General features: G+C 39.0%; 1 long non-coding RNA gene across 1 annotated transcript; it reads left to right on the plus strand.

The window, feature by feature from the left end:
• The first annotated feature begins 2,836 nt into the window (after positions 1-2,836).
• On the plus strand, positions 2,837-24,777 carry LOC131987816 (uncharacterized). Its single transcript, XR_009395830.1, has 3 exons — positions 2,837-2,884; positions 4,826-4,896; positions 24,025-24,777. It is a non-coding gene; the product is annotated as an uncharacterized LOC131987816 (long non-coding RNA).
• Positions 24,778-25,485: the final 708 nt, after the last annotated feature.

Raw genomic sequence — 25,485 nt, forward strand, 5'->3', positions numbered from 1 at the left:
GCATGTTTTATATAAAACAAAGCATGCAGAGCACACATTGATATGAATTTCACAATGATACCTCAAAGTATAATAAGCCTGATTTTCCAGGACCTGGCTGTGTTTATGTCGCAGTCAGGACCTTTTGGACATAGTTGACCTTCACACCTTATAAAATGCCCAGTTGTCTTTTTCCCTGCACGCAGTGTACTGTATGTACATTTGGCTCAGAGCAAGCAGGTGCACAGGGAGCCTCTGCAGGTTTAAGGGTGGATGGGAAAGTGCCAGCAGGCCTCTACTGCCACCTAGTGACTGACCAGGGCCGAGTCTTTACATGCCAAGTTCATAATAGTAAAAATATGTGTGTAATTTACTTTAAAAAAAAATAATGCCATTTGTCCCTGAAGACCTGAGAGCATCAGATACTGTTCATATGTTTAAGAGCAAACTTAAGACTTATCTTTAATTTATTTTATTTTATTTATTTATTTTGATTTAATTATTATTACTACTATCGGTTAGTCTATATATATATATATATATATATATATATATATATATATATAGTTTTGATCTCTATATATACATATAACCGATAGTAGTAATAAATGAAAATATGTGTGTGTGTATATATATATATATATATTGTTTTGATCTCTATATATACATATAACCGATAGTAGTAATAAATAAAAATATGTGTGTGTATATATATATATATATATATATATATAAAGACTAATCATTAGAATAGAATATAATTATTATTATTATTATCATGCTTTACTTTTAAATTATTTATTTATTGTTTTCATCTGTTTTATCTGGCTTTTTAAAAGACTTTATTATTATTAAAACGTTATTATTATTTATTTTATCTTACCTTACTTTATTTTTTCATATATTTTATCTAATTTATTTCTAACCTGCCCCCAGTGTTTCCTCACTGCTCCATGTTGAGATGGAGCTTCCTCCGTTTGTGCTTTGTTTTTAAAGAGAGGATTGCTTGCTTGTTTCTATGTTTTATTATTATTATTATCATTATTATCTCCTTTTTCATGTGAAGCAATTTGTGTTACATTTCTCTTGTATGAAAAGTGCTAAATACAAATAAAGTCTGATTGATTGAATAAACCTTATTAACCTTATTATGGTTGTGGTGACATAAACACAACATTATAATGCAGCTCACAGCTTCGGCAAATCTGGCAGTTTGTAAATGCCCTTTATTAAAATCTCTTGGGTGTCAGCAGATGGCACACATGCCCGGCAGGGAAACAAACAGCGAGGTAATAAGAGCTTTTTGAATGTTATTTTAAAATGCTGCACAAAGAGTTTTTACTTTAACCCCTTATGAAGCCAGAAACTTTTATTGTTTAAAGAATATTTAAATCCACAGGACAAAAACATAGTCTTGAGTCTGAATCATCACTCAAAATAAGAATGAATGAGACAAGGGTGTTTGTTACAAAATCAGAAAATTATAAGAAAACAGAATTCACAAAAGCATGAACTAATGATAGCAGTGAAATTAGTTATTGCCCCCCTTGACAGAAAGACAGAAAGAAACAAAGTATCATCAGTGAAATAGCTACATTGCGTTAGCATGGAAAATACAACATAGCAACTAATCTAATAGAAATTCCATGTAATTTTACATTAGCATTTTTGACACATTTTAAATGAAAGGCGATTCAAATACATTACAACACAATAATATTTTGCTCTTATTTGATATTAAATGTTTGAAATCCTTCTTAGATAATATATTGTACAGTTTTGGAACAATTTAAAGTGACAACCTGCCTCAATTACATGATAACACTCCTCATATTTGACCTTAAAAAAATCCTAAAAGGTTTCATTCATATTTTCATGGCTTCTTGTCCAACAGAGGGCGCCACCATTGAATAAGACTGGCTTAAAAAAACAAAAAAACAATCAAAACAGCAACTTTATTGTCAATGAATTAAAATTAAATAATAAATGAGCAAGGTTAATATTATATAGCACGTGAAAAAAAGCCTAATCTGCAATAATAGGGTGAGCCATATCTTTACAAATGAAAACGCTGCTTACATAAATGCATCAATAATAATAATAATAATAATAATAATAACAACAATAATAATCCCAATGACTGTATAAGAATAATCCACAAATATATTTGGAATATAAAAAACAATCTGAGTGGGCCATTGTGCATAATGAGTACTTTTACTTTTGATACTTTAAGTAAATTGTTATGCTGCTACTTTTGTATTTTTACTTCAGTAAGTTTTGAATGCAGGACTTTTACTTGGTGTGGAGTAATTTCGCAGTGTGGTATTAGTACTTTAACTTAAGTCAGGGATCTGAATACTTCTTCCACCACTGCTTAACAACTTTATTGTCAATTAAATTAAATATAATAATAAATGAGCAAGGTAAATATTATATAGTACGTGCAAAAAAAGCCTAATCTGCAATAATTAGCTCCAACAGCAACTATCTGAATGGCAACACTAAGTGGCTAGTGGTACATCCGGGTACCTGACGTACGCCGCGGCAAGTGAGCGTCGAGCGTAACCTAGCTTTTAACGTAACGTAACGTAGCTTTTCAGAATCCTATGGGTGACGTCACGGAAGCTACGTCCATAAATTATACAGTCTACGAGCGTAACGTTAGTTGTTTAGCGTAAAGTTGAAGATGGAGAACGGACGTTGTTGAACGGTTAGCTAGCTAGTGTAGCTAGAGTAAGCTAGAGTGTAGCTAGAGTTAGCTAGAGTGTAAAGTTTGGCATAATGTGTTAAAATAATATTGGAATATACTACATTTACTTTTCTGGTTTCCCTCTGACGTCTTCCCGCTGCTCCGCTGTGTCACGGAGTTTCCCGACGGGCAGAAATCTGAACTTGTTGCTAGGTGAGGTAACTTGTTGCTAGGTGAGGTACCTTGTTGCTAGGTTGTTTTTTTTTTTTTTTTTTTAATTAAATTTGTTATTTTATTTATTTATATCAAACAGCAATACAATGACAAAGAAGAAGAAACGAGTTACAGGAAGATAAACAATGCAAAAAAATAAAATAGGAGAATAATTAAATGGAAAAGAATGAAACAAAAACAAACCAATAAATAATAAAATAAACATATGCAAGATTACATGTTAAAGACATTAAACGCATTAAGTGCATATGTTGGCAGTCTTCACGGCTTTTCAAACTCTGACTTCAACAAAAATAAATTTGTTTTTTTACTTGAAAACTTACATTTGTGTATGTGGTATTTGGCAGAAAGAAAAATTAAATTAATAAGAAAATATGCATCATCGTCCTTCTTTTTGTGATCAAAACAGCCAAATATGACTTATCTTTGTAATGCAAAGTAAAACCAGTGAACATATTTGTGTTAACAAACGAGGTAATGTCCTTCCAGAGTTTGTATGTGAATTCACAAGACCAAAATAAATGTGAGATAGTTTCAGGGTGCAGATAAAAAAAAAAACCCCACATTCAACCTCAATGTCAACTTTAAACTTATGTAACAGCACTTTCGTGGGAACTCGTTGCTAGGTGAGGTAACTTGTTGCTAGGTGAGGTAACTTGTTGCTAGGTGAGGTTGGGGGATTCTGGCGGGGAGTGTCGCCGGTATCGGACCAGAACCGGAGCCGGGGTAGCAGGCCTCGGACCCGGGTTCAGCAGCCTGTATGCCCGCCCGGCTCAGACAGACGGTACGGTATTAGTCGAGTATGTTGTCTCCAAGACCATAGCCCGGCCTTTAGTTCACTTTTAATGGATATATTTACTTCCTGTTGAGAATTTATTTGTCTGAATAAAAGAATAAATAAGTTAATACAGGTTAAAATATAAGTTAACAGTAATATTATTAAAAACAGTTCATATGTGTAGTATGTAGTTAAAAAGAGACTACATTTCATTTAATTGATTTGGAGTTACATTAAAAAAATACTTAATTTCCCAAGATGCTCTAGGAGCTGAGGTAATGTACGTGATTACGTCAGAGTTTGTTTGGTGTTAGGCAGCTATGTGGAACCTCGACATGAAGGTCTCTCTTCGTTATTTTTAGTCAAGAAGCATCACTCCATTTGATCCTCCGCACAAACTCCCCTCCTTAATTGTAATGTATTTGTAAATATTCTGATTTGTTTAGATTGTATGTTATGTATGATGTTCTGCTTGTTTTTTTTGTTTTTTTTCCATGTTGTAAGGCGACCTTGAGTGCCTTGAAAGGCCCCCTATTAAATAAAATGAATTATTATTATTTTCTGCTGCACTTCCAGTGGTGGAATGTAACTAAGTACATTTACTCAAGTACTGTACTTAAATACAATATTGTGAAATTTGAACTTTACTTGAGTAAATTTTATTTATGTGACTTTGTACTTGTACTTCACTACATTTTGAGGCAAATATTGGACTTTTTACTGAACTACAACATAACATTTACATAAAAACATGATTAATTTAAAGTGATTAGACATGTTATTAAATGAAACCACATACCAGTATATTTAGTAGTTAAAATGAGCCAATGCTTGATAAAAATAACTGCTGCTTACATAATTGCATCAATAATAATGATCTTATAATATATTCAGAACATTGCAAGAATTGGAGTGGGTCCATTCTGCATAAAGAGTACTTTTACTTTTAATACTTTAAGTACATTTTGATGCTGATACTTTTGTACTTTTACTTCAGTAAATGATGAATACAGGACTTTTACTTGTAGTGGAGTAATTTCGCTGTGTGGTATTAGTACTTTTACTTAAGTCAGGGATCTGAAAACTTCTTCCACCACTGCATACGTCACATGGACGATAACTTGTAACAAACTCTTCTTCAGGTCCCTTGAGTCACTCAGCAGCAGTAGATGACCTACAGGAACAGCTCCACTCTGCCTCCAACTCAAGCTGTGTAAGTTTGCCGTCCCACACTAATAACATTAACACCAGCAACAAACAGCAACACAGCCTATAAACCAAATAAACCATACTCTACTGTGTGACATAGTACTTATTATAAAGCGAGCCATTAATACGACTGCTGGAGAATTATAACCTTTGATAATTTGGTGTTTCTGACTGTCAGTAGCTGTGACTTGGGGCGAATTTAGTGATTTAGGGTCTCCAGGCAAATACTATCCTGTCTTACTTTACAAGCTTTTCAGGAATGCTGGTATTGGCAGAAGTGGAAGAATATATTAGGGCTGGGCAATATGGACCAAAAGTCATATCCCGATATATTTAGGCTGAATATCGATATGCAATATATACCCAGATATTTTTATTGCAAAGTGAGAGCAAATGTTCAGTAAAAGTCAAAGTCAAATATGATATGTCACAAGTAGTTTTATTGAAACTCTTTATTTAAGTCAACATAAATACTGTATAACAACAGGAGAACCCTTTTAAAAAAAAATCAAAGCTCCGTAAAGTGCACATTTAAATAGAAAAATATCTTAAATAAAAATAGCCTATGAAATAAAATAGGCCAATCTTTTTCTGAAATAAATATATTTATATGACAAAAGGACAACTGACATTACAAAATAACTAAATATGACAAACCCTAGTAAGGGCAGCATTTATATATAAAGAAAGAAAAAAATTGAGGGATATCGATATATGCTAATTCCTTATCACATTTAAAAATATATCGATATATTAAAAAATGAAAATAAGAACTAATATTGAAAGAGCTGCATTATCATCATAATTTGCTTACATTTAATGTCTGTTCAAGATAGATTCTAATATAATGCTTGATAGTTTAATGAATAATTCGGTGTCATATTTTGTATGTTTCATGAGTAAAATCTAAAAAAAACACTTTAGTGTTTTCCTCTGAAGTAGAAGTAAGCCTAGAAGTAAATGTATTGGACAGGGGAGTTTATTTTAGGGCTTCGGGGGCTTTTGTTAGTTTTTTGGGTTGTAAGTTTGAGTAGCAACTAGCAAACATCTAAAAATGTTTTGTGTGGGACTCTTTTAATTGGGGCTCCAGGCAGTTGCCTACCTTGGCTTATGGTAAAGTCAGACCCTGGTGTTTTTGTCCATGAGTGTAATTCATCTGTGTTTCTGACTTTGAGTGGCTGTGACTTGGTGGGTGACGCAAGTATGTCATCACAGGTGTATTGTGTTTTGCTCAGGACTCAAGAAAGCACAGTGTCACATGTCAAGTAGTTTGGATACGCTGTTCTTGAGAAAGCTGCAGCATCAGTACCACAGGTCAAGCATTCTGCCTGTTTCATTCTCAACAGGCATGTTCAGGCTCTGTCCTAGTCTGAAAACAATCCGTCATACTTCATATTACATTTTCAAAGGACTCTAGTTCGGGATGACCCTGACAATGTCAAATTTCATGTGATTTTGCTGTAAAGTTTTAGAGATATTAAAAGGGAAAGTCAGCTCACAACGCGTCACACAGACACAAATCATATTTTCCTCATATTTGATATTAAATTCAAAGCACTTCTTTATAGGTCACAGGAAATGTTCAATGGACTCTTGTTCAGGATGACCCTGTCTGTCTCGGTTAAGTCTCATGTGGTTTTACAGTTTAGTTTCTTTGAAAAATTAAAAACATTGGGTCAAATGACAATATTACAGTAATAATTTTGCCATATTTGAAAAAAATCCTTCATAGTCCACATTTTATTTGTATTTTTACATTACATTTTATTGTATTTTATTGTATTTTTATATTTTATTGCGTGAAGTATGCCTAGGTTGTTCTTTTTATTTAATTATTTAATTGTGTTGTTATTGTCTCTGTGTGTAATGCTGCTGCTACACTGTAATTTCCCAGTTTGGGATTAATAAAGTCTATCTATTTATCTATCTATCTATCTATCTATCTATCTATCTATCTATCTATCTATCTATCTATCTATCTATCTATCTATCTATCTATCTATCTATCTATCTATCTATCTATTTTCACCTGTGCTCTCAACTAAAGTACTCTGTCACTGATTTTGTTTAATGTTACTTTGTGTAATGTTTTTCAAAATTGTACTTAAGTAAAGTACTTAAATAAATGTACTTAGTTACATTCCACATCTGGTGTGAAGACTGTAAGTACATTCAATGTAAAGCTGCATTAACACAACATGGCCACTAGATGTCGCTAGTGTCAATAGAATAGCCAGCAGGTTCTGCATGAGGTGCAGACTGTGCATGAGCGTCTGTTATGGAGGTTAGATTGACATTTACTAATGTTAATGTGCATGGCCTGAACTCATTTAAACTAAAATATTGTTTATAGTATTGTCAATAACATTAAAAACTGTAGCTGTAGGCTGTATGAGGACATAGGCAGGCAAGCAAACTGGAACATGTTATAAAAAAGTTGTAATAATAGGATTCAGATTACTGTTTCACAAAAGAAAAGGACGTTTTCTAGTTTTCAAATCTCACTTGACTTAATATTGCGTTCTTAATGTTTGGATTGTTTTGTTATAAGTATATATAAGTATATATAGTAAGTAGATAAGTATATATTTTAGTGCAGAATAATAAAAAAAAAATAAGATAAAGATAAAGGCTTATTGTCTCAAAATTGAGTCAAGTTATTCGGTTAATCAAAGGAATTTGATTTGATGGAAATTGTTTAAGATTTTCATCATTATCATTATGATTTAGGGATTAAAAGAAATATTTTAGGAATGATGTAATTTAGATGATTGGGTAAATATAGTATAGGCTAATGACTTTTAACATAATGCATCAATCTTTATGATATTTATTTCTTATTTTTGTGCAATCATATATAAAAACAGCGCGTTTCTGATTAGTCCATAAATATTATGCCTGAAGTAGGAAATTTATCCATTTTTGCTTTGTCTGTATATATTCTCTGTAACTCCTGCAAGTTCAACAGGTGCACAGTCATACCACATAAACCTGAGGTGGAAAACAAATAAAAAGTGTTCCAAAGAGTACACAAGTCCCTAAAAACAGCACATGTCACATTATAATCATCATGAATGAAAGGCAGTGTGATTTTGCTTTGGCTGCTTTAAATGGTTGAACAGTGAAAGATTAAGGACCTGAACCTGTCGTGAGTGAAATCAGATTATTCGAGCCAGTCAGTTCCTTTAGTCAGGAGCTTTATGTTTGTAGAACGGCAGAATGGCGCCCCCCTCTGTTCCTTTTGAGGATGTTGGAGTCCAGGCCAGCTGCTTTTATCGCTGCTCCACATAAACAGCTGCACATCTGGGCAGGCAGAGCTGCCTCGGGGGAGCGGAGGGGAGGCTGAGGACCGACTGCACGACGTGTAAATGAACGAGGCCCTGAAGGGGACGGCAGTCGACAAGCACCCGTTGTCCTCTTGGCTGCTTTCTCCAAGCAGGCTTAAGTTTCTTTTTGGACTCTGAAAGCTCCAAAGTTTTTTTTTTTCCTGTTTGTTCTCTTGTGCTTTTGCTTCATCGGTGCTCACTGCATTTTCTAAACAGAGGTATTTAGAAGATAATAGGTGAATTTCCACCTTTCCTTTGTCAGTGAAGCATCATGCATGAAAAAATGCAATTAAAACCTCTTTATCACATGCAGGAAATATGTTTTTCTAGAGATCTCTCCTCCCACATGAGTGTTTCCACGTCCTCAGTGTTTTTTTTGTTGTATGTGTTTATGTCAATTAGTGTAAGCATGTGCAGGCCTACAGGTTTATCCTGTGTGGGGACATTGAAGATTTTTTTTCTCATGCATACATGTGTGTGTTTGTACATGTGTGTTGCTGAGGGACATCTGATCTCCGGGCTCGCTGCACGCCACGCTTGCTTGCAGGTGGTCTGTCCACACTCGGGGGCCGAGCAGATTTAATATTTCATAGGAGCACAGCACACCCCTGGACGCCATCATTGAGTCCACATGGCTGGCCGGAAAGCTGCTCTGTGAACACTCGGCTGAAATATGCGAGCCTGCCAGCCCCCTCTCCACCATGCTGCTCGCTCACTTGCTGGGCCTCACAATTAAAAAGCTAACCACAGCTACAGATGTTGGCAGCTGTCTTTAACCCGTGAGATGCCACTCTGGCATTCCAGTCTGCCATATTTTACTGTGTAAAGTGCTAATAGCCGATGATAAAAGTTGTGCAGTTACTAAAACAAAGTACTTCTATTGGCTTAGTGAAAGAAGAGGTAAAATAGCAAAAAAGTCCTGCAGACCTTACAAAACGTACGTCGTTAAGCTCTAAAACGAGCCACAGGAGCGTTAGCTTAAATATCGCCCCTACTGGTAGCAGGAGAGCAACATGTGCTTATGATTAATGGTGTCAAATGGTTGCAGTTTAGTTATAAAACTACATGGTTGAGCTTTTGAAAAGATTTTGGCATTAAATAACGACTACTGGACGTGAATTAGTGACATAGAAACTAATGTAGCTACGCAAAGAAGTAAATTTACATACATAACTTAAAATAAAGCTGAATTTTGGTTTCAGTGCAAACACAAAAACCACTCCTGGGTCCAGAAGTCCTCTGTTTGATTCGTCCACCACCCCTCCAACCTGCTCTAAGTGGACCTTTTTGTTCTTTATACCTCATATTCTCCCTTCTTCCAGCTTCTGTCATAACAGCCTGGAGAGCAGGGTTCACATCCCGTGTGAAAACAAAAGTAAACCATTTTTGACTTAAGTTACGTTGTTTACGCAAGTTAGGTGAATTATGCTTTCTAACATAACCTACTTTTTTTTTAACGTAACTTGCAGCAGTCACGTGACCCTTGTAACTACTTAATTTCTGGCATTTACTTACATTTATTAACTGTTTAAACTGTCTTTTATAACATCTTACCAGAAGTTTCTTGCCCTAAACCTAGTTCAGTTGTTTTACAACATAAATCCACAGAAACTGCAGCCTTTTTTACAACCCCAGACCGTACGTGTGTGCTATTTTTAGAAATCACTGTTGTACTGCGAACCGCGCCGTGATACGTATTATGTGCCATGAAACGCGAGCCGCGATACGTACCTACGTGCCGTAATTTGTGGTACTGACACACAACCTCTTCTGCCGTTTATGTTGGAGAATTTGTTGGTCATAATTTTTTTCAGCCACTAGAGGGCGGACTTAATCATCATAAATGTGGTTTGTAATAAGTTGCTGTACAAACATTATATGGGGTTGTTCTTTGGAGGACAGTCCCCAGAAAAAGCAGAAACAAATGCAGAAAGATAAAGACAAATACACAAAGAAGAGAGAACTGCAAGAGCTGCCGAAAGCATTTCATTATGAGAGCTTCCAGGCCGAGTATGCTAGCTAAACCCTCAGCTCCTCCAGTTTTAATACCGCCTCCATCTCTATACACCATATAAACAGGAAACCCAAAGTGTTTATGGCCACCTTGCAAAATCCAATGTTCGGAATTTAAGTTCAGGTCACAATTTTCATCCACCATTCATCAGATTCCAGCGAAGCCAAACCTCGTTCCGTGTTTGCCGTCATGTATGGCATGGAGCTGGACTTTAGCCAAAGAGAACAGAGGGAACGTCACCAGCCCCATTATTCAACAAGGTCAAACCCGATTTAGATTTGAAACTGAAGCCAAAACAGGGCATCTTGAAGCTGTTAGGAAACTATTCCAGATCTTAAACAGACCAGGGGGACTGTGTACATCTCCCTAATTGCACATGTCAATTTATGTACAAGCGCTTGGTTTAGTCAAGCTCCATTACTCCCCCCCTTTCTTACTCTCATGCTGTTCCACTGTCACTGTCTCCTTCTCTTATGCTCTTTCTGCTTGCTGGACATGAAAATGCACAGATTAAAAAGTGTGCGTAGTCTTAAATATTGTTGTGTGCTTACACAGAGGCACACTCTGGTTCACACACACTGAGACAAACCATGTCAGTTCACAGCTTGACAGCTTGTTAATGTTGTGTGACTTCTCCGGGAACAAAGGATGCATTGCAGAAACTCAAGACTGCATGTAATTAATCCGATCCCGGCAATAACTCTCTCAAATATTTACTGTATTCCGCTATCAGTGGTGAGCGAGACAAATGAAGAGCTGGACACAGACCTCACACAACCATGGGAGTCTGCAGCCTGCAGAGACTGGAGGCCAGCAGAGCAGGTGAAAAGAGCTTGTTTCTCACTTCTCCACCGTCAGGGCCTATATAACGTTTTAACACACTGGCCGTAACCCTTCAGAGACCTTACTACAATAACGCTGTCATCACCTGGTTTGAGAGTTGAGGCTCAATGGTGTGACACAACCGTCCAGCATCCATGGGAGACTGACCAAAGCAAACACTACGTAGCGAGCATAATGTCTTTTCTCCGTCAAGTTTTCTCTCATATTTCTTACATGACTCTTAGTTATCTTTAATAATTTGTACTGAATGCTGTAGAAATACATGTGAACTCTTTTTATCCCTGTGCACCTATTACATACAGGACAGAAGCTCTTTTTCCCATTGAAAATGAAATGCTGATACTGATTTTAGAGGGAAAATTCACCAATTACTGATATGGTAGCTGATATAGTGAATTTTCGAGCTGGAACGACAACTTTTTATGTGGATTGTGCACCTATATGACGATGCAAAGGTACTCTGGAGGCTGCTCTCTTAAACAAATAAAGTTTTTTTTTTAATTATTCATTTTGTAGTACACTGTCAACCACTTCTAGGAATGACCGGCTAATGAACGGCTAATGCGACTGGCTAATGTGACCGGCTAAGGTGCGACCGGCTAATGTGACCGGCTAATGAGACTGGCTAATGAGACCGGCTAATGCGACCAGCTAATGTGACCGGCTAAGGTGCGACCGGCTAATGAGACCGGCTAATGTACGACCTGCTAATGAGACCGGCTAATGTACGACCAGCTAATGAGACCGGCTAATGTACGACCCGCTAATGAGACCGGCTAATGCGACTGGCTAATGTGCCAATCGGCATCGGCTAATGTCCAATCAGCTTTCTTGGATGTTTTTGTTCCGGGGCCATACGCCAGCGTGGGGTGGAGCATGGGAACATGCACAAATGCGTTGTCTTGTCATACATGCCGGCGAAAATCCTATTCCAATCACATTATCTGGGGGTCCTAATCGGAGTTGTAGAACTCGTTTACATGCACTTCAGTTGTCCAGTTATAGTCAGATTAGGGCAATAATTTGTTTTTTTCCAGTGTCATGTAAACGTGCTGACTGACTGCACTCTGCTCTGACACTGGGCAGAGGAGAGAGAAAGAGCTCAGTCTCTGCAGGCTGTCTATTTTGGATTTGAGTAAACAGCCGTGTTTAGAAAGCAATCATCAGGCAAACACGTTTACATCTGGAGGGTGAAAGTGAGGCAAAGGTGACCTCCTAACTAGGAATAAAACAACTCCAGCCTCATCTATTCCTCTGCATCTTAAGATCCTTTTTTATCAGCCAGCTGCAGGTTTTAATGTCCTAGCAGTAATTTTGGTGTGAAAACATGGCACTAATTGAGCTGTGATTAATCCTGGTTTATGTGGAAGGAGACTTTAAAAGCCTTGATGTGAGTCATTATGACTTTTAACACTAGAGGGTAGCCTATTCAAGCAGGATTAGCTGTTTTCCATTCAACAGAGATAAAATTACCCTGCCCGACCAAATATTTCAATAGTGGGGAGATGGGGCCATTAAAATACCTTTTAAAAGGTCACAGAAAGCCAACTTCAAGGTTTGTTGTCTCACCAGTTGTGAGTTACTCTGAGAGGAGGTGGGGATGTCTGATGGGCCTTGCAGAGAGGGGGGTCCTGCCATTCTACAGGTTCACAGGAAGGATGGCCAAGCATGTTTGCTCATGCCATGGGACACGATGTTTTCAGAGGAACAGCAGGAGCAGTGGAGGGGGCGGAGGGTTGAGAGAGTGTAAGGGAGGAGGAGGAGGAGGAGGAGGGAGGAGAAAAAAGCAGTGGAGGAGTCTGGTGGCCACATGTCACCGTTGCTGCTCGCCGCTTGGATATTGCAGGCTTTCGTGCTAAACATCAGCGCAGAGGCTGAAAATAAATCCTGTCCAAATACAAGGGTTGGGTGGTGTATTGGTGAAGACAGGCCCCAGACCAGACTTCCACCAACAACCTCCTCCTTATCCGAGCAGCTTTAGTCCCTCCAGGCCCAAACATCCACCCTGACCTCCAGCCTCACTCCCAACTTCATACTCTAACCAGCTAAGGGACCGTATGAAAATTATTAGCCTGGAGAGGAGAGGGGGGGTTAAATCTGACATTCCAGTTTGTAAAAAGCTTCCACCTCTCAAATTTATATATGTATGGAAAGCATAACATATAGATACACTACAGGCCAAACATCTTCAATTTTCTGTTCACAATGACTTTTTTTAAAAACAGTATGAATTCTTTGGATTTTTGGATGTATTTACTGCATGATCAGACTAGTTTCATTGAATTGAACCATTTTTCCTCAATTGACCTTTAGGTATACATTGATGTTACCAGACCATTACTGAATAAATGTAAACAAAAGAGAAGAAGGGCTTCGTTTTAGGATTGAGAAGATTTGGAAGAGTCACAACTTCAGTGCAAAAGTAAAAAAAAACAAATTAAATTAACAAACAGTTTGCATTACTCACTTTAGCTCTTAGATTTTGAGAGTTTGCCTATAAATATAAACAAATGTTGTGAAAGCCAGAGGAGGTTACTTTGAAGAAAGCAAAGTCCAAGCAAGAAAAACGCAGAAACCTCGAAAATTTTAGTTTAAGTGTGTTCTGATAAGTGACTCTTTATATCATAATCATGTTTATTTTGTTGCAATGTATACCAATGAAACTATGATCTTTTTTGTACAAATTTGATCTTGCTTCCAAACTTTTGGCCTATAGTGTAAATATTACAAAAGCTCTCTATTTTCTACTAAAGAGCTGTTCCTGTATGTAAATGTTATTACACACAAAGCAAGAAACAAGGGCATGTTACTTAGAAAATGTGTTTTATTGTGGCCAAAAAGCTTCTTCACCTACTTAAAACATTATGTTGGATCAACTTAAATACTTGCATTCATGTTGACAATTATTAAGTTCATGTTACTTAGATTCACCAGACTCAAAACATTGCTTTGAGTTAATGTAAAAGCCAGCAGTTGGCTTAACTTAAAATTTCTAGTGGAAAACGTTAACATACTTTTTTTTTGTTGACCCAATGTTTTATTTATTAGACAGTCGCTGTGTGGCTCTTAGCCTGGATTTCACTTTGGAAATATTTTTCAGTTAAATCATATTATCGTATTACTAGGGGTGGGAAAAAATGGATTCACTAAAGTATCGCAATACTATCACGATACTACATCATTTTGATTCAATATGATTTATTGGGACTTTTTTTAACAACTGGACCATAGGAAAAAGTTGATGCACTGCAAAAAAGGTGTGTCTAAAAACAAGATAAAAACAGTAAATCTGAGGGAAATGATCTTGCTGCATGGACAGATAATTTCACTTGACAAGATTTCTTAAATTAAGATCTAGAAATAATCTAGAAATAAGCATGTTGTACGCTTAAAATAAGAAATTAAACGAGATAAATTAAAGCTGCAAGCATCGATGAACTGGCCCGAGCAGAGTGCACTGCAAATTATTTGTCTCTTACCAAGATAATTTATCTTGTTTTAAGAGTTAATTTCTCATTTTAAGCATTCAACATGCTTATTTCTAGATGTAATAATCGTAATTTAAGATATTTTGTCAAATTAAATTATCTGTCCATGCAGCAAGATCATTTCTGTTAGATTTAGTGTTTTTATCTTGTTTTTAGACACACCTTTTTTGCAGTGTGCACATCACGTCACTCAGGTTTTCTAACTTATTTCAGCAGCATCATACATGAATTGCATTGAAAAGTGCATGGAATGACAAACATTTTTTTTACAACCTCCCTTTCTCTTCCCCCCCAAAAATTCTTTCTTTTCTTCTGCAAAAATGTACAAAAATACATAACCCTCTCCCTCCTCTGACCCCTAGTAATGTCTCTACATTCCCTAAGGCAGAGTGAACTGTCTTATTGTTTTGTTTTCTGCTTCGATTATAAAAGATTTACTCCAAAGTGCATGGTTTAAACCGTCATTATTGATTACACAATATCCAAATCATGTTCTGTCTGTTAGCAAAAATTCAGCAGCAACAATGCAGGCCTTCTGTTGCCATATTGGGAGCAGACATGTCTATATTAGTGTCAGAGACACCCAGAGGTATGTCACATTACCACACAGTAAAACAGGTTAAAGAGGACCTTAATTGCTCGGTTGCTGTCCTTTGAAAAGCTCTGTTTTCCTTGGAAGAAAACTTTCCAAAAGCAGACGAGCCGAGGTCGAAGCAGAAGGAGAGAGCCACATCAAAAGAGGAGTGTGCATGAATCTGTCAGCAATGAAGGGCTATTACTACAGTAGCAGCACCCTGCCTTAGGGAATATGCTGTCAGCTTCCTCATTAAAAGACTGACCGGGGCAGCAGAGAGCCTCGGGGCAGCTCCCATTTTCAGGTTGACTCCTTTGCTGTTTTTCTGTCATTTAAAAAAAATAATCTAGTGAATAATATAGCTGAAAAGTAATTTTTTTAACCTTTTTAAGTCATGCAAAATGCGTGTGGGAGAGGGCGAGAGGCCTCGAGAGATAAACAACATTTGTGCTTTTGCATCCTGTCTGTGAAATTAGAAACACAAACACATCAGATCTTAAACAAGCTTACCACATCCAACTTCTGCGAGCAATTAGAAAAGAATCAACACCATTACGCAGCGACTCTGACACGCTATGCCTAAGCCCTTCACCTTTCCCAATGACTAAACACTCACACCGGCCATGGAGCTAATGGGGCTCCTGCAAACGGGCCAATGTGGACTAAGGCCACGTTTATACATAGCAGGGTATTTAAAGAAACAAATATCCCCCCCTCTGTTTTAAAAAAATAACATCGTGCACACAACATCGTTTTCAAAAAAGTTGTCATTTACATCAACCCGCATAAATATGCCGTTGAGCGCCATTATAACTATGCCGAACCTATGCAAGCCAATCAGAATCCTCCAAGAATCAACAACAACGAATAACACGAGCGACTTCCTGTTCCTTTCAAAACAACTAATATGTTGGATTCCAAAGAGTTTCCAAAAGAGAGGTATACATTTTTGCTTAACCCTTAATAGGGCACTCATTGAAATACTTGCAAATTCCAAATTTCAACCCTAGAGAATATTGGACGATATTACATACAGCCAGAATGTGTAAAAAAAAACCATACGAAAATAATATTTTGAGAATTTTTTTTACGAGATTAAAGTGGCAAATCTACGAGAAAAAATGCGCAGATTTGTGAGATTTAAAGTGGTGAATCTGGGAGAAAAAAGTTGTTTTTTTCCCCCCTTTTTTCTCGATCTGCGAATCTGCGACTTTTTTTGCTTTTCCTCTATCTATTTTTATTTATTTTTTGGTATCTGTTTGTATGTTATGCTATGGTGTTTGTATGTTGTGTATGGACTCTTAATTTTACTGTACAAGTGTTGCGTCTTGTCTTGTGGTTCATGTTTGTTAGCGTTTGTGATTGTATACGTGTTGTGACTGTATTGACAGTTGTTGTTGTTGTTTTTGATCTCGGACAATGGAGAATTTGATTGAATGTTTGGACTCCAGGAAGAATAGCTATGCTAATGTGCTGGTGCTAATGGAGATCCAATAAATAAATAAATAAATGCCGCGAGGCTGCAGATGACCACTTCTTCTGACTTTTAGTAACTTGCTCTACTATTGTAGAAATACTGCCACCCTCAGGTAAAGACGTGCAAGTCCAAAGGGACAGCACACCCGGAGTTCTTAGAAATAATCGTTTTCTGTGATAAAAACGGGGTTTTCGTGTATATGAGAGGCCAAACCGCATGGAAATATCTGCGTTTTCCCTTCATGTAAACGGGGCCTGAGAGCGAGGTGATCCATCTCCGTCATGGGTAACCCTCGCCAGCGTCCAGCCCGGGGACAGAGGAACCACCACAGAGGTTGTGCAGTAGTTAGTGAACCTGTCTGTCTCCTGTCAGACTGCTGTCACACACACATTGAGCCAAGCATCAATACACACTGCTTCTCCGGCTCTATACGCACTGAACGCACATGTTTTGATTGCTGACGGCCATGTCAGGAGTCAAGTAGAGCCTCTTAAAATGTGGCCTGGGGGCAAGGGTCATCCGCTAATGAGTAAAAGCTTTTTTTCCCCCTTTGTTGGCAGGGAGGGAGTAAGGAAATGTGCTCACTAGGTGGTAGGGAGGTGAGGAGGGGGAGGGAGGGGAGGAGAGAACGTGTGAAGGGATGGGTAGTGGCAGGGGAGAGGAAGGGTGAAAGGGCCGAGCGGGGGGAGGGAGGAGGTGTCAGGAAGTAGAGCGAGAGGGGAGACGAGAGGTGACGTCTCAGGTGAGAGGGGGTGATAATGATAAACTGTGTTTTTCTGACGGAGAAACGGAGAGATGGAGGAAAAGGAAGAAGGATATAAAGGCAGGGTGGGGACTTCTGTGGAGAGTCAACAGTTAAAAAGTGGATTTATTATTAAGAAAACACCATTTAATAGTTTTTTGTTCAAACATATCACAGACCTGACACATTGATTCATTTTTTTTTTCCAAAACCAAATTCTACAGTATTTTCATTTGAGTGAATACAGCATTCTTTGGTTGGTTTTTATGGTGTACCTCTACAGTCATGGAGAAACAACTAACATAGCTGATAAGAGTTTAATTTAAGAGCTGATATCTAGACGTTTTCCATGGTTTTCTTGATAATAATCAAAATCATTATCAAGAAAACCATGGAAAATGTCTAGATATCAGCTCCAACTCCAAGTTTGGCTGCAAAAAAAAAATGGCTGTCCATTCATTTCAATGCAAAATTTGTAAACTTGATTTATTACCTCAGAATTTTTTTTCAGGACAACACTATGGTCTCAATCACTAGTAAAAAATCTTCTTCAAGACAATTTGATGTTAATAGTGTAAATAATGGCCCCATTTAGAAGAAAATAGAAGATAAAGAATCGTATGATTTGGGGCGGGGCTACCTTTGATTGACAGGTCACTGACAAGGTGAGCCGTCATCAGGAGAGAAGCAGAACAATGCGTATCCACGGCAACGTGTCAATAAAGTTATATCGATATAAAAAAGGACGTTTAGCGGTTTGGTCTGATAACTTTGAAACTTTCACTGTATTTTCACTTAATGAAAAAATATGAATAAATGTCTTGTTCAGTGTTTGGTTGGACTAACAGACACTCCAAGGAGTCGATGTTCAGTTTTCTGAGTTGTAACCAACATTTAGGTTTTGTTGTTTGTTAGCCAAAACTAACATCCCAGTTAATGCTAACATGAATTAGCAGCGACTTCTCTCAGTCAGGTTGAGGTGTAGAGAGGCTGTAGTCAGTGTCGTCAGATATGGTCTGCTCCCCGTATCGGAAACAAGATGGCGTCGCGTGTAACTCTGAACTCGATGCTTCCAACGGGCCACAAACCAACGGGTGACGTCACAGTGACAACGTCCATTATTTATCCAGTCTATGCTACCAACTGAGCCCCAGCCGCCCCTCTGGGTGTTGTATGGACTTGTCAGAGGCCAGACAGCCTGACCCTGTCATGCTAAAATTGTTTCATGAGAAGCTCCCTATGCCCCCTGGCTCTCTCTGTGTCCTGGTGGGCCGGGGACCCCGGCGGGGCGGCGTGTATATGAGGATGTGTAGATGAGACACTGGCGGAGAAGAAAGCCAGCCCTTGTGCTCCGAGAGTTAACCTTAAGTGCTGCAATACCTTCCAGTGCAAAGAGACGCTCTTTGTTCCCTCCGCTCATCTGATCTGGCCTTTACCTCTGCAGCCAGGAGGTGTGTGTGTGTGTGTGTGTGTGTGTTTGTGTTAGCCGTGGCGGGCTGTTTGAAGCTCCTCTGATGGTTCTTTTGGTGCTCTCCAGGAAACGTTTGTCTGTGCATTGGATGAGCTCCTCCAGATGTTCCCATAATTCCACTCAATGTGTACGTGCACGCCCGACTGTGTGTGTATCTGGATGTGTGTGTGTGCGTGTGTGTGCACGTGCACGTCCATGTGTTTAGATAGAAGGAGAAGGGAGGGGGGCCATGTTCCAATTAGAGATGGGTAAACTGTTGATGTAAAAGAAACTAAAGCTAACATTTACAGGCCGTGACTCTGTGATGTCTCCCATTGTGACTTCAGTCTGCTCTGTGGCATCGGGCCTAAAGCAGCGTTCAGACCACAGACGGCCTGGAGGATTGTTTTTAAATTCCACATTATAGTTTCCAAAGTGCACTTCAGTGATCTAAACACATTTTAATGTACAATCACTGCAGAAAACACTTAAGAGTAGTATTTTTCCTGTCTGAACTCTGAATGCCCTGCTGAAGTGTCGATGAGCCAGAGCTAGATTGTAGCTGACCTGGGACTGGACCCTCCCTGTGGACAGGAGGGTGGGTTAATGTATGATTGTCATCTTCCCAACCAGCCAGGAAATCACTCACAACTTCATGGCCAATGAGAGACAAATCTGCATGGACAAACGGTGCACATGTACCGCCTCAGTGGCTCTGCAGTGAGTGAAAGTATGGGATAAGGCTCAGTGATGATTAAGATACAGGAGAAAGATAAAAGTTATTATTGTAATAAGGGATACAAATACATAGACATGAAAGAATACAGGCATAAGGTATGGCTTTGTTTTTGGGCCTTGACCATGGAAAACAGGAGATGACAGGTTTGTTTCTGAGCTTTCAACTCGAAGCACTTGCATGGGTTTTTAAACGTAAAAGCCCACCCAAAGCCAGGTGATGGACAGTTTAGCCTTTCAAGGAATGGCAAAAGCAATATGTAGAAGAATAAGGAAAAATAAAGGAATACAATTATTAAAAAGAAAATATTTTTAAAAATCCAGAAAAACAGAGTAATAGTAGTAGTAACAAATATAAAAAAAAAAAACATGTAAAGAATTAAATAAAATAATAATAATAAAAAATAATAATAATTAAAAAAAAAAATATATATATATATATATATATATATATATATATAAATGAATAGGCATCTTAATTTAAAAATACATATAAAATAAATTAATTTAATTAATTAATTTAATATTATGTTCATTTTCGTTACATGTCAAACATTTTTTTAGTTTAGAACTTTTTATATTTATATTTATTTATTTTCATATTTCTTCATTTACTTTGTTTTTTAGATTTATTCTCTTTTATGGCACTCCCATGATTCCATAGTGTAGATCATGTGACAAAAATAAAGAATTAAATAAAATAAATAAGAGTAAATATTTTTTTAAATATACAGAAAAACAGAGTAATAATATAAATTAATATATATAAGGCATATTAATTGAAAATATAAATGTGAAAATAAATGAAAGCCTTGATGCAGTGTAGCCTATATTACATTTTGGGGTTTGTATTTCATTTGAAAAGTATAATAGTAAAAAAATGTTATAATCCACAGACCTCACTGTGACCTGTAGTTTTAATTGGTACTGCTCTTGATTAAAGAGATTGTCCCCTTTTAATATGATTTTGGAATATGACCTAAAAGTGACCCTTTAGAAAAAGCTGAGTGTGACATTCAGCTGTTTAGAAAAACAAGACGGGTTTTCTGGGAATTACTGCGGATAAAACCAACAAGATGACGAGATGTGACTGTAAATACCTGTGGATAAGAAGAAAAACATATGATATCAAGGGGCTTTCCTAAAGACTCAGTGGACACAATGAGTGATTCAAAAGCACAGGAAATATCGTAAGGAAAATACCTGCATGAGACCATCAAAGGCCCGGAACAATGACACGAGTGGAGGGGGCTTATATCTGACTTTAAAGTTTATCTTTCAGTGTGTGTGTGTGTGTGTGTGTGTGTGTGTGTGTGTGTGTGTTTGTTTGTTGCTTGTGTATGTGTTATCTAAACCCCTAAATATCCAAGTAAGTTTAAGTTTTTAAATCTCACATGTATTGTCGACCCTTTCTCAAACTTTTTTTACACCTAGAAATTCACACTGACAAATCATTTTAAAGCTACTTCACCTTATGACTTGAAAAGGTGATAAAGTTGCTACCGATGATTCAACTTACTACCTTTACATGCTTCTAGAAACCTGTTTATCCCAGAGACTCGTGCAGTCATATATAGCTGCTACATGCAGGCTTTAGCATGGTGGCGTAAAAGGACAAAATTGTCGTTTTTGTGTGCATCCATCCATCCATCCATCCATCATCCATCCATCCATCCATCCATCCATCCATTCACCCATCCATCCACCCATCCATCCATCCATCCATCCATCCATCCATCCATCCATCCATCCATCCATCCATATCCATCCATCCATTCACCCACCCACCCACCCATCCATCCATCCATCCATATCCATCTATCCATTCACCCATCCATCCATCCACCCACCCATCCACCCACCCATCCATTCACCCATCCATCCATCCACCCACCCATCCACCCACCCATCCATTCACCCATCCATCCATCCACCCACCCATCCACCCACCCATCCATTCACCCATCCATCCATCCATCCATCCATCCATATCCCTCCATCCATTCACCCATCCATCCATCCATCCATATCCATCCATCCATTCACCCACCCACCCATCCATCCATCCATCCATCCATCCATCCATTCACCCACCCACCCATCCATCCATCCATCCATATCCATCTATCCATTCACCCATCCATTCACCCATCCATCCATCCATCCATCCATCCATCCATCCATCCACCCACCCACCCATCCATTCACCCATCCATCCATCCACCCATCCATCCATCCATATCCATCCATCCATTCACCCACCCACCCACCCATCCATCATCCATCATCCATCCATCCATCCATATCCATCCATCCATTCACCCATCCATTCACCCATCCATCCATCCATTCACCCATCAATTCACCCATCCATTCACCCATCCATCCATCCATCCATCCATCCATCCATCCATCCATCCATTCACCCACTCACCCACCCATCCATCCATCCATCCATCCATCCAGTCATCCATCCATCCATATCCATCCATCCATTCATCCATCCATTCACGCATCCATCCATCCATCCATCCATCCATCCATCCATCCGACTTGATATCATCTCTTGCTGGATCCTTTTATCAGCAACCAAATAATACAAGCTGACCAGTGACCAGTGAAAAGCCAAAGTTAAGAAGGACTGGTGTAAACAGACTAATCCAAATAGCCCAGTGGACGAGGTTCATATGACTCAATGTCATGTTTTCACCACACCTCAGTGTATCTACAGTCATGGAAAACATTATTAGACCACCCTTGTTTTCTCCTTGCTTTCTTGTCCATTGTAATGCCTGCTACAACTAAAGGTACATTTGTTTGGACAAATAATAGTTTAGTTTAAAAGCTGATATCTAGACATTTTCCATGGTTTTCTTGAGAATGATTTTGGTTATTATCAATGAAACCATGTTAAATGTCTATATATCAGCTCTTAAACTAAACTCTTACCAGCTATTTTTGTTGTTATTATATTTGTCCAAATAAATGTACCTCTAGTTGTACCAGGCATTAAAATGGACAAGAAAGTGAAGAAAAAGTGTGGTCTAATATTTTTTCCATGACTATTTATATGTTAAATGCACCTTCAAAGTCCTAAATGATTATGCACATTACGATCTACCCATTGGTGTGTTTGTTTCCCATCTGCCAGTCCTCTGCTGAAAAAATTCCGACCTTCCTCCACTTCTGAAGAGCCACACTTGAGCTGTGACCTCATTTGGACGGCGAGCACCTGTGTAGTGCAAACAATTATCCCATTAGTGCTAAGAGGGGGCTGCTCCAGCTCACCTAGAGGAGCCCTTAGCCCCGCCCACACCTCCTGCAGCCCCCCACCCCGCTCCCTCCCAGCAACCCCTCCATCCTCCAGACAGCTTTGGTTTCTCCCAGCTCCCACATCTGAAGCCGGGGAGTATTTTGGAGGTGTGGCAGCACTCTGAAGGGGAGTAAGGGGGGATCAATGGAGTTCTCCTGGTTGACAAAGCTCAGACAAAAAGGGCCTTCTCTGGCTGAGACAGACGGGCCGGCCCACACACACCTGGATGGCCAGGGGAATCATAAGAAGGCTGCAGCGCTTCAAAGCCACCCTGCCACCTGGGCTCATCACTGGGAATAAGGAGGTGTGTGTGTGTGTGTGTGTGTGTGTGTGTGTGAGGATGTGACACACACACACACACACCAAAGGGGGTTTAAATGTTAAGTCTCAGCGACTGAAGTCCTACTTATCTCAAAGTGATAGATACACACAAGCAGCTATACATCCACATGTACAGACCAAACAAACACTTAGCCACACACACACACACACACACACACACACACACACACAGCTCCATGGTGAGGCTGGGAACCTGGGTGCAGGGCTGCTGTAGGAGCTGTTTGAAGCCACACACACACACACACACACACACACACACATACACACACACATATAACCATGCATACATACACAGATACAAACACACACACACACACACACACACACACATATAACCATGCATGCATACACAGATACAAACACACACACACACAAACACACACACACATACACACACACACACAAACACACACACACATATAACCATGCATACATACACAGGTACAAACACACGCACATAGAAACACACACACACACACACACACACATAACCATGCATGCATACACAGATACAAACACACACAGATACAAACACACACAGACACACACACAACCATGCATGCATACACAGATACAAACACACACAGATACAAACACACACACACACACACACACACACACAGAGACACAGCTCCATGGTGAGGCTGGGAACCTGGTGCAGGGCTGCTGTAGGAGCTGTTTGAAGCCAGCTGTCACAACCTGACAGCCTGTTGTTTTAGAGGCCTTTGGTATGGCCGAGGGGCCGAGGGGAGAAAAACAACACCAGGAATGTGTACAAGTCAGGACCCAACAGTAAATCCTTCGTCCGTTTCCTTTCTCCCAATGCAGACAGAGGGGAGCAGGGTCGTCCAAGGGAGAGAGCAGAGGGACGTGGGAGCGCCTCCAGCCTCCCAGACCAGCCACTGAACTATATGCATCTCCCCCATATTCTCCACTTTTTCTCACACCTTTTTTTTACTTTCTTGTCTTCTCTTTCACCATCTCCTGTTAGCATCCTCTCCATCTCTTTGCTCCCTGCCCTATATTTCACACATGTGCTTAATTGTAATTGTTTTATCGTGCGGCTGTTTGTCCCGTGGCTGTATTCATTAAGAGCAGACGCACACAAACAACCGCTTAGGAGGGAGAAAGAAAAGAAAGGAAAGAGGGTGGGGAATTACCAGACGGACAAATACGTTCAAGACGCACATATTCTCTGAGTGATGGATGCTAACACACCCACGAAACTGCACTAATCCGGCTAACGTAATACAAACATGAACACAAAAACACAACATCCAAGTGATGAGCACATAGTGGACGCTCGCTCACAGATGTGGATACGTGACCTGCTTCTTTCTTTTATGGGAAAGTAGGTCCTGCTGCAACAGTATGCAAATAAGTCAATAACATGCATGGTCACGAAACACAAGAGCATGCAGACACAAGACTGTGCACACTGAGAGGAGACAATGAAACACTCATGCAGCATCCTGGGAATCGAAACATGACGCACTGCGTGTAGAAGAGTCCCCCTTTCCTCTTCTTCTTCTTCATTGCCACCATGTGTGCACAAACATCTTGTGATATATTGTCAGTCTCGTATCCTGGTTTGATTTTAGTAAACAGTCCCTCACATCCTGAATCTGATCTTTTCTCACTCAATGTTGTTTTTCCACTCTCAGTTTCGGTCCTAGTTTTTTTTTTTTCTCCCCCAACTACAGTATTGCAATCTCTTTAATCTTAATGTGCCCCCCCTCCCTCCCTATAGTGTAAATACATGAACAAAACAAAGCCACAGTGAGTTTACACAAAGTTTCACATGACACCAGGTTTCTGTTTTGGTCAAGTTGAAGTGCATTCTCCTGGAAGGGACTCTCCACTAATTTACACATGAAGTTCAGTTTACTAGTCACGGAGAGTAGTGAAAAAATGTTGGTATGAATGGGGCTTTCCAAAGTGTGAAAGAATGAGCCTGTTGATGTCATCGGGGTTATTTATCTCCATTTCTGCTTCAGACTCTGACATTTTTAATAGCAAGTCTGTGTTACAAAAAGAGTTTGGGGTTTTGAAAAGAGGGGGCATTTAAAACTGGGGTGGACTGGGAATGAACACATGTATGACATGTCGTCCAACACCACTGGTAAAGGCACAAGCGTGTACCGTATTTCCTCAAATAGTAGCCAGGGCATCTAATAAAAAAAATCAGTTTGGGACCCGGGGCAGGCTATTATTTGAAGGAGGCTTTTATAAAAAAAAGAAAATCAGAGCAGCTCTGACCGGCACTTTTAAGAGTGTTTTACACAGCGC

This window comes from Centropristis striata, chromosome 16 (genome assembly GCF_030273125.1).
Source record: "Centropristis striata isolate RG_2023a ecotype Rhode Island chromosome 16, C.striata_1.0, whole genome shotgun sequence".
Classification (NCBI taxonomy): domain Eukaryota; kingdom Metazoa; phylum Chordata; class Actinopteri; order Perciformes; family Serranidae; genus Centropristis; species Centropristis striata.